This window comes from Amblyomma americanum, chromosome 2, assembly GCF_052857255.1.
Source record: "Amblyomma americanum isolate KBUSLIRL-KWMA chromosome 2, ASM5285725v1, whole genome shotgun sequence".
In the NCBI taxonomy this organism is placed as follows: domain Eukaryota; kingdom Metazoa; phylum Arthropoda; class Arachnida; order Ixodida; family Ixodidae; genus Amblyomma; species Amblyomma americanum.
Window position 1 is genome coordinate 37,705,016 of NC_135498.1, and position 11,013 is coordinate 37,716,028.

General features: G+C 48.1%; 1 long non-coding RNA gene across 1 annotated transcript; it reads right to left on the reverse strand.

The window, feature by feature from the left end:
• Positions 1-2,031: 2,031 nt before the first annotated feature.
• On the reverse strand, positions 2,032-7,190 carry LOC144119629 (uncharacterized). Its single transcript, XR_013312398.1, has 3 exons — positions 7,010-7,190; positions 4,823-4,864; positions 2,032-2,179 (listed from the first exon to the last, which is right to left on the reverse strand). It is a non-coding gene; the product is annotated as an uncharacterized LOC144119629 (long non-coding RNA).
• Between the last annotated feature and the right edge of the window lie 3,823 nt (positions 7,191-11,013).

Below are 11,013 nucleotides of genomic sequence, written 5' to 3' on the forward strand. Positions count from 1 at the left end.
AGGGCCACTACATTCGTCTATGAACATAAGGGAGCACAGGCGGCATAAACTATAGTGCGATGAAAAAAGCACACGATTGTTACCCTCTCGCTGTAGGCATTCTCCCTGGAGATACAGTGAAAGAAAATGGTTTTCTTTCTAAGCTGGCTTTTGAAGTTGCACTGCTGTCAGAGAGATTTTTCTTCCATAGTATGCGGAGATGTCGCCATAATATCTCGCCGATTGTGACGAACGAGTAAGCCACACATAAATGAAGTGTAGATACTCACACCGTAGTGAGTTACAGCGCACCAGTGATAGCTGCATTAAGGACTCTTACTGGGCGTAACGCAGTATCTTACTGTGTCGAAACCAAGAGCCTTTCAGTTCACCTTTTAGTCAGCGGGATGTTATTCAAGTGCACTTGGGGTGCTCGCATGGTTAGGTTAAGGCATACACAGAGCTATAAGCACCCAAATCTAAAAAAAAGTGATAGCTTTCTCAACCAATACTTCGCAAAAAAAAAGGAAGACGAAAAGAATGGTATTTTCCTTAAATAACCTCATGCGCTATCTCAACGGCTCATTTCATTCTGCACAGAAATACCTATAGCAGGAAGGCTTTTGCCAGTGCCTTGTATTGCAGGTTTGCTGAAATTATCACCCCGCAATACCCAAGTGAACTTACCGAGGCTCTAAAAAAAAGGAGAGAGGTGAAAAGAAATGGAAAGCGTTGTTAAGAGTTATTGCACCGCCAAGTACAAGAATAGTGGAAGAAAGAAAGAAACATACTGTCAGAATCGGAATCCGTCTCAGACGTAGGAGTCCGGCCTGGATGAAGCAGCGAAAACGCAGACGATTATGCGCGTGCAAGCATATGAAAAATCTGAGCGCGTTGTTCCTTGTATAGCTTGTGTGAATGAAAAAAGTACTCCCTGTTAGCAGCTTTTTCTAATTAAAAAAAATATTGACTGAATACAAACATTTTTGCTGTTTCTTTTGTTCCAGTTTGGACAAAATATTCGAGCTTCGGACTGGAATAATAACAATTTCACCTGTTGTTTGAACCAGGTATTTTTTCTTGCGTTGAAAGAAAACAATACTGATGAGATGAAACCGTAATATTATGAACTCGACCATAATACAACTATTACGGATGCACTCCTGGGCGAAAAACCTCCTCGCACGCCTAATCCAGAGAAAACTAGGAGGTACTTTGTACTTGCAACACTGGTGCGCTCGCGCTTGAACCCAAGAACTCATATTATTTTCTCCGTGGAACACGTAAGAAAGCTTCAAACGCGAAAGCGTGCCTTGTAATATTAAAAAATGTGAACTATATGCAAATATTTGACTATAATGAAGTGGGCGAACATTTATTTAAACAATCCTGGAAGCAAAATGTTCACTAAGCTGGTGGGTGCGCGCGAAAAATTCAGAACGAGTCAATGCATTGAACCTGCTTGCAGTAAAGCGCGTTTAGCAAAATATTTGTGATATGTATAACGGTCCGAGGGCGAGGAGTTAGGGGTGGGGAACGCGCCGTCTTTCGTAAGGGCTACTCAGCAGCAATACCATCGGCGATCTGCAGAGGAGCAACTAGTTGTTCTGTCCTCATAACACAAGCAATGCTTGAGACGCAATTTATGCAGCCTTTTGTACATCTCTGGTTGGCACTGATTTCCTTGCTTATATTGCAGAAAAAGAGTAGCGTTGTTTTACAGCCATACCTAACCGACGTTATATATGTACACCGTCGTAAGGCGGATACCAGCTCATCCTGTCGTTCGGACGCCAATTAAGGACACAAGAATTTTTCTCGCCTTGTGAGCACGGAGAAATACGACGTTGAGCACGGAGAAATACGACGTTCATACTCATGACTGGTTGGTTGCGACAAGTAATGGAATCCGAGAAATCAATCCTGAAAATTTTAACATGAAATTCTTTAAACAGTGCTGAAGCCGAAGCTGAAGCGGAAGTTGAAATCTTCAGTCGGAATGAAAGTCAGCAGAAAAAAACTGCAAAAGGTCACCTAAGCTCCGTCTTTAGGGTGCGATGTGACAGCGTTAATTGGTTATTACCCATGTATGCGGAATTGGGCATTCTTTACTTTACATTGATAAAGTGCCGGGTGTCCTCATATCACTCATGGCGCAGTGCCCCGGTGGGTCAGCCCCCGGAGAGGCTGGCGAGACTACCTGCGATGGTGAGAAGCTTGTGATGACGTCACAAGGTCACATGACCTATGTGACATGTGGGTATCCTGCTTTCTCGCTCACTACGCTGCCGCCGACGACGCCGCCAGATTTTCTGCTGAAGGGGAGCAACTCCCATCACAGTTGCCACAGCGGGTCTCGAACCAGTTAACGCGCCTGACCACTCGGCCGTCATCGCAGCGCCTCACACTGCGTATTGTAACTGCTACATAGCACTTTCTATGAAAAAATAGGCGTGCACGTAGCAAATGACACTAATTTTAACTCGAGCGTTGTTACCGCGTGAAAGCACATAATCTGCACACCATAACGATGCCATAAAACGAAAAAAAACACATTAGCATAGTCATCATCATCATAGTCGTCGTTGTCCTACGTCATCTGTTCTGAGTTCCCAAAAACACGGCGACAGTAGTATTTCAGGCTTCACCGCGTAGTGAAGCTAGATGAGCCAAGTGAATGGAAGACGTGACGTAGGAAAGCCAGCGGCAGTTTTATGCAGCTGCACACAAAATGGGAAAGCGGCAAAAAGCGTCAGTAAGTTTGAGGAAGAGTGGGGAGCACTACAGCACGTCAAACAGCGAAAGCAATGAGGCACGCTGAGCACGCTGCCCAATACGAGAAAGGGAAGGGGCTGAAGGCGGCCGCAGGTAAAGCAGCAAACGCGGCGAATGAGGCCGAACGCGCTGTCCGGCTAGAGGAGGAGCGGCTGACAGTGACGGCTCCTCAAGACGCGAAAGCAGCCAGGGAGACCGAGGGCGCTGCCCAGCTCGATGAACAGAAGCGGGCAAAAGTGGCTGCACGTCCAGAAGCCAAGGAAACGGCCGATATGCACTGAACAAGTGCGGCTACCACTGTCTAGGGCCTTCCTAGAATGTGCTATGCTCACACATACTCACAGCAAGCATAAAGACTGCGAATTACTTCTGCGCGATGAAGGCGAGAGGACGGCCTCTTTGAATATACCTTAGTTAGGGAGACAGACGGACGGACGGACGGCCTCTTTGAATATACCTTAGTTAGGGAGACAGACGGACGGACACACGGACGGAGGGACAGACAGACAGACAGACAGACAGACAGACAGACAGACAGACAGACAGACAGACAGACAGACAGACAGACAGACAGACAGACAGACAGACAGACAGACGGACGGACGGACGGACGGAGGGACGGACGGACGGACGGAGGGACGGACGGAAGAACGGACGAACAGACAGACAGACAGACAGACGGACGGACGGGCGGACGGACGGACGGACGGACGGAGGGACGGACGGACGGACGGAGGGACGGACGGAAGAACGGACGAACAGACAGACAGACAGACAGACGGACGGACGGGCGGAAGAACGGACGAACAGACAGACAGACATACAGACACACGGACGGACGGACGGAAGGACAGACAGACAGACAGACAGACAGACACAGACAGACAGACAGACAGACAGACAGACAGACAGACAGACAGACAGACAGACAGACAGACAGACAGACAGACAGACGGACGGACGGACGGACGGACGGACGGACGGACGGAGGGACGGACGGACGGACGGAGGGACGGACGGAAGAACGGACGAACAGACAGACAGACAGACAGACGGACGGACGGACGGACGGACGGACGGACGGACGGAGGGACGGACGGACGGACGGAGGGACGGACGGAAGAACGGACGAACAGACAGACAGACAGACAGACGGACGGACGGGCGGAAGAACGGACGAACAGACAGACAGACATACAGACACACGGACGGACGGACGGAAGGACAGACAGACAGACAGACAGACAGACACAGACAGACAGACAGACAGACAGACAGACAGACAGACAGACAGACAGACAGACAGACAGACAGACGGACGGACGGACGGACGGACGGACGGACGGAGGGACGGACGGACGGACGGAGGGACGGACGGAAGAACGGACGAACAGACAGACAGACAGACAGACGGACGGACGGACGGACGGACGGACGGACGGACGGAGGGACGGACGGACGGACGGAGGGACGGACGGAAGAACGGACGAACAGACAGACAGACAGACAGACGGACGGACGGGCGGAAGAACGGACGAACAGACAGACAGACATACAGACACACGGACGGACGGACGGAAGGACAGACAGACAGACAGACAGACAGACACAGACAGACAGACAGACAGACAGACAGACAGACAGACAGACAGACAGACAGACAGACAGACAGACAGACAGACAGACAGACAGACGGAAGAACGGACGAACAGACAGACAGACATACAGACACACGGACGGACGGACGGAGGGACAGACAGACAGACAGACAGACAGACAGACAGACAGACAGACAGACAGACAGACAGACAGACGGACTGACGGACTGACGGACTGACGGACTGACGGACTGACGGACTGACTGACTGACTGACTGACGGACAGATTTCTGCCATATGAGGATGTTAAAAACTTGCACTGAAATATCAAAGCACGATTGTTCAGTCATTGCATGCCTATGGAAATGAGGCCGCAGCGACCAGGATTGAACCAGCGACCTAGTGTATACTCAACAAGTAGAACAGCGTTGCAAATGAGCCATCGCAACTGGAAGCTGAGAAATACTTACTTGTTAGAATGCCTATGCTGCTGTCATCGTCATCTTCAGCTGCTGTAGAAGACAAAAATAGCCGCGAATGAGCGCGTTATGTCACACACAGGTGTGACATACCACACTGGTGCTAATATCAGAGGCGGAAAGCTCGACCGTCTACACAGGTATCATACAGGCAGCCCTGGGTATAGCGAAACTCTAGATGTAGAGCTGAAGTCAAGAATTCGTCGCCGAGGAATCTGCCGTATTACCGTTTTTTTTTTTCATGAAAGATTAAACAATTTTAATGAAAGACGAAAGCACGTTGTTTAAGGCGTTGTGGAAGCCATGTATTGTGCATGAAGGCAGGAAATTTGTAGGTGCAGTGCAAACTCGCTAAGAAACTGTTGTACAGCTAGGCATGCGTTCGACCTTTCGAACGCAACGACTATGCTTTCATTTGCTGTCCCACAGCGGGAACTTTTTAATCGTAGCTTACGTTATAATTAGATTGGAATGAAGGCAACAGGATGCGTTTAAAACCATTTAATTTCTGCCTTGCTCGTTCAGACTTGAGCTGACAGTTCAGTCGAAACTAAAGTGTTTTGGACATAGGGAATACAGAAGGAAAGCTCACTTCATTGTGCCAATTGAACGTGTCCATGTTGTCATAAGCACCGTATGTTTACAGACTGCCCCTCAAGGCAGTGGCTCTCGAACATTTAAAGACCGCCTTGATTGACAGCGTTCCCAGCTTATGAAGGTTGAGGTCACGAGTTGAGTTGAATTGAGGTGTTGGAAGCTACAGGTGGGGTTAGCCGTGCATATTCTGCCGGCAATTGCTCCCCCCTCCCAGAATCTTTTCCTCCGTTAGCATACCTCGGTGAAATCGTGGCACTGCAGTCGCATGGTAGGCATCGGCTGGAACCGCCGATACTTGGCTTTTGTGCCTTGCCTTTATTCGCTTAAGCACGTAGCTGCTGACTCTTCAAAAGGACGGCATTTAACTTTAAGAGCCGTTACGCCACGTAGTCGTAGACAGGAGGACAGTGAGGAAAGAAAGACGGTTTACTGAGATCCCATAGCCGAAAGTAAGAGGATGAAATTATCTGGGTTGAAGCGTGCCATGCGAGGAAGTGAGTATAGTTTGTGTTATGGTGATAGTAGGTTCTAAAGGCAAATAAAAAACATACAAAAACCATACCTGGAGATTGCGAGGCTCCGTTAGAGCTATAAAGTGAGGAAGTTTACTTCCTCTGAGGACAGTGGAGATTGAAGGAAACCTTTGACCTGCATTGTACTTGATCTGGCTGATGCTTAGGCTGATACTGCTTGTGAATGACTGAGGGTAATTTTACACCAGTCGCTACTAGACTTGCAGGCAGTTCCGTTAAACCAAGCGGTTAGCGCCAGGCTGAAAGAAGTGCACGTACCGCCGTCAACACGCTTAACACGAACACGCTTAACACGATTGCGCGTCCTGCACTGATTTTACAGCCCCTGAGCGCTCGGTGCTGAACCCGAGACCATGATGCACGGTGGTCTGTGCGGCGGTTGGAGACAGCTCGCGCCCTGCTTACACACTAATATTGACTCCTACCCAGCAGCCGAAGCCCAGCGGAGCTAATGACAGTGGAAGACCCAGCCTCGAGCGCTCGTGTTAAGCGTGCTGACGGCGGTACACTTCACGAAATAACAGCAGATCGCAGCTCGGGTCAAAATCTCATTTATACTATAGTTTCAGGAGTCGGCCAATGGACTGTGAAGCTGGGTCTTGGCTCTGACTATTCGCTGTAGAATGGAGTTTTACTGCCTGCTGCGCAGTTTAGATTTGTGCAGGCAAAAAAATTGGACATACTTTTAGCAAATACTAACAAACGCGAAAGTTTTCAGAGGTTACATTTAAACGTGGGCACAAATTGCCTACCCTAGACATGAGGAGCACATGTGTGATCAAAGATAGCATGCCTTGATAGAACATTGCGCCCACGCTCCTCGAATAGCACTGCTCTAAAGAGCAGAGAAAAAACATGAAATGACAAGAACATAGAGAACGCTATAATTGCGCGTGGAAATGTTTCAAGTAAAACCTTAATGACACAGCTTTCTGTCGAGATAACATGCAGCCTCCTTTGTCGTGGGCTGCACAAACTTGACATTCGTCAAACAAGGGCGCCCTGCTGAGAGAATGGAGGACTTGGAAAGCATGGTACGAGAGCTTACACATCGCTGGCAGCCGAAGATCTCCGGCTGGCCCGCGGAAAGCGCTGAGACGCTGGGACGCCGGCAAGCACTCTTCGTTCTCGTCTTTCTTGGCAAAGCCACCTCGCCGAACGGTGCTCAGCACCGCAATCGGAGGAGACACGCGGATCCACTTGAGCAGTGTTCGATTACCGAAAGGCATAACTTGGGTGTGCCCTCGATCGTACTACGAAAATTCGTACAACTTCGTCGATACATGCCGGATAGACTCTATTCAGGAAGTCAGCCCAGAAATAAGACAATAAAGTAAAGGAACGACTACATCAATGCCACCTATTTGAGTCCTTTTGTAGAGATCCGTTAGCCAATCCTCTGTGTCGCCTCCTCCACTGTCGCGTAGTCGCATAACCATTTGTAACCATTTTTGATGACGTTATCTCCTCATCAAATCGTGCGGAAACTTTGCAAAATATGCATTGGATTTCATAAGCGTAAAAAAATATGAGGAATGAAATATTGGTTGGTTCAAAGTTTGTCTCCCTCGCTCAACTCGTTCCTGTCCAGCAGTTTTTCTCGCTTAAAAAGTAGTGAAAAAATAAAATCTTGCCAGTAGCTCTCAGCCTTCAAGTCATTTTCCTGCGATTAGAGAGAGAGAGAGAGAGAGAGAGAGAGCGGGGAAAGTTATTGCAACGCATATTTGCCCTCGAAGGTAGGCCTCGTAAGTTTAAAACCCTGAGCTGGCCGCGATTTTCCGCGAGTGGCGGGCCAGCAGATGCCGGTGACTCGGAAATTGGAGGGGAAGCTTGTGTTCCATCGAGGATCTTGTATTGTGGGAGATGGGCAGTTGGGGATGCTTGCACATTCCCAGACCACGTGAAAGAGCTTCGGGGGGATGAGAAATCCGTTATAGGCGCTTTTATATGATTTATTGGCAAGGCCGTAGCCTTGTAGCCGGCGCCACATTATGACGGGACATGGCGCCTCACTGTGACGGTCCATACATGTTTCTCAGCGTTGCAGATTACGAGTACCGATGCAGCTTCCCAAGCATCCGCCGAGATGGCGACACGTAATCACGGCTTCAGAGCGCATGTGGTTCTAAACGTTACGCGAAGATGGCGCTACAGACGAGCATTTGTTAGGGTGCCTCGATGCCAGCTGCGGCTGCGGCGCTGACATCGAGGCGTCTTAGCATTTATTCGAGTTATTGTATATGCTACTACAATAACTCTAGCATTTCTTAAAGTGTCTTGGTGCGTTCCTGGCACACTGGTTCCTGGTTTCGTTTCCAAAGTAGCAATGGCTGCTGACCACATGTTCTTCGTACCCTTGCGACACTTGAGTAGAATCGCAGCGGTGCTCTAGCAAGCCCCAAAACACATTCTTGATGGGTGACTGCGAATTGAACCGCAGCGCCCAGACCCCGATGTGCAAAAAAGGGTCATTGACGGCTGCCCATGCATACAAATGTGTCTTTGGCGATCGCGTCTGGGGAAGTACACATTTTATAAATTGTGAACGTCACCGTGGGCGTGGCACGGCGGGTCTCGCTCGCATATCTCGCGATTCTGATAGCTTTGGCGAGCCGATGTGGGCTTCACTCGTGTAAGTGTACCTGGCTGTGGTGGTGTTAGTTTATACGCTGTGCGGCTGGTGATGAAGGCCACTAGAAGCAAAGCTAAAAACAACACCGCAAGCATTGGAATGTAAAATTTGTTTGGCGTGAAGAGCCACAAGAAGCTGCATGTATTACAGAACGAACAGGAGTTTGAAACATTTTGGCCGAAGTTAAAAAAATAGATGGATAGATAAAGAGGAGGAGGGAAAGACAGGGATGTTAACCAGAAAGGGGTTCCGGTTGGCTACCCTGCACTGGGGAAGAGGGATTGGGGGACTAAAAGGAGGAAGAGAGAAGGGGAAAAAGGCACAACACACACACGCACAACGCTGTCACAATTTGTCACGCAATCCAGTCGCTCTCAAGTAGGCAAAGAGTGTCTTGTATGCCTTGAGGACAGTCGACTGCTGTGGCCACGGAACGAGGATCTTTTGCTCCGTTAATGGGCGAGGATCGAGGCGGTCCAGGGCACAGCACAGTATAGATAAGCGGGCGAGTTGGTGATACATAATGCAAAAAAACAGCGCGAACAAACGGGGACTAGACGAAGAATACACAGGAACAGCGCTTGTTCCTGTGTATTCTTCGTCTAGTCCCCGTTTGTTCGCGCTGTTTTTTTGCATTATGTATCACCAACTCGCCCGCTTATCTATCCTGTTGAATTTCATTTCTAGTACTACGGGCTCTGTTACGTACCCTAACCCTCTCCCTGTTGACCCGGCTGTCTTGGCCTCGTTGGTTGCTGTGTGTGTGTGCAAAGCTCGTGTGTCCTCCTGGCATGCAAGGAAAGGTTGGCCAGCGCTTGTTCCTGTGTATTCTTCGTCTAGTCCCCGTTTGTTCGCGCTGTTTTTTTGCACAACACAGTGTATGTCTTGCACTCGCAAATGCAGGGCACTCACAGAGAAGATGAGCGAAGGTCTCCTCACAACCGCAGCTTTCACAGGTAGGACTGTCGGCCATCCCCATCCGGAAAGCATAGTGGTTGGTAAAAGCAACGCCGATCCATAAACGGCATAACAATGTTGCGTCGCGACGTGCCGAAGTTAAAAAGTTTTAACTGACACGGGTAGGACATGTTATGCACAGAACTGAAGATCGGTGCTCTTTGACAGTTAATGGACGTACACGATGCGAGTTACAGAGTGTAATAAAAAAATAAGCTCAGTCCAGAGATCACAGTTACACAGTTAACTGAACTATATATATATATATATATATATATATATATATATATATATATATATATATATATATATATATATATATATATATATATATATATATATATGTATATATATATATGTATGTGTGTGTGTGTGTGTGTGTGTGTGTGTGTGTGTGTGTGTGTGTGTGTGTGTGTGTGTGTGTGTGTGTGTGTGTGTGTGTGTGTGTGTGGCGCACGGCTGTCGAGCTGTCTTCTTCCTCTGCAGACAGAGGAGCGAACTGTTGTTGCTGTCCTAAAAGGGAAAATGGTGCGAACCCACCGCGGGGGATTGCCCGTGACACGGAGGAAGGAAGCGGGGGAGGGGGGGAGGGGTGGTGGGCTGACCAATGTTTAAAAACGCTTTTAAAAGAATGCGGATTTGGAGATTAAGATTGTTTGCTGTGAAATGGGTGTTTGAAAATGGGAAACGGGATATACATGCAGAGTTTTGGATTGTTTGATTACAGATGAATTTTGACCATGAGCAGTCAGAAGACGAAATCCAGACAGAAAGATTTTAGGATCGGCGCCATTTCGCGTCTAAAAAGAAGCTTTGAATGACCGTGAGCACATTCCTATCGCTGTGCCGAAGGATAGAGGCACAAAGCGAAATAACAACAGTGGCAAACAAACTCGGCGAGAGCTGCCGAAACGGGTGTTCTAGCAGGTGCCTCGATCCGTAAAGAGAAGCGGCAACAAAACAACAAGAAACGATCTAACGTTTCGGGTTCAGCACAGAAGGGCCGCAAAGAGAGACCGCCAGACCAGATTTAAGTTGATTCGGAACTTCTTCTTTCTTTTTGCTGTCGTTTTTTTTTCGTTGGTGTCATCAATAGCCATTTGGTTGAATGGTTTGCTTTCATTTATACAGGACTTCTTTATCGCAAGCAAAAACATTCGGCACCAGGAAAGGAAACATTCGGAGATATGTTTGGCGCTTTTTACACGAGTTAAATTTCGTGCTTTCTGGTGCTAGCTTTGATTGATACTCTAGTAAGCGTATTAAATAGCCTAATTACGCTGATTATCCCAGTGATGTGCAACCTCAGTATTTTGCTTCACTTTTATAATAATAGCAATTAATTATAATTAAAGAATATGAATAAAATAGTAAAATATTATGAATATATGATAAGTATGAATAGTATGAATAGAGAGGGCATGAAATTGCTCGCGCAGTGTCATGGTCCCATTCTTCCACCG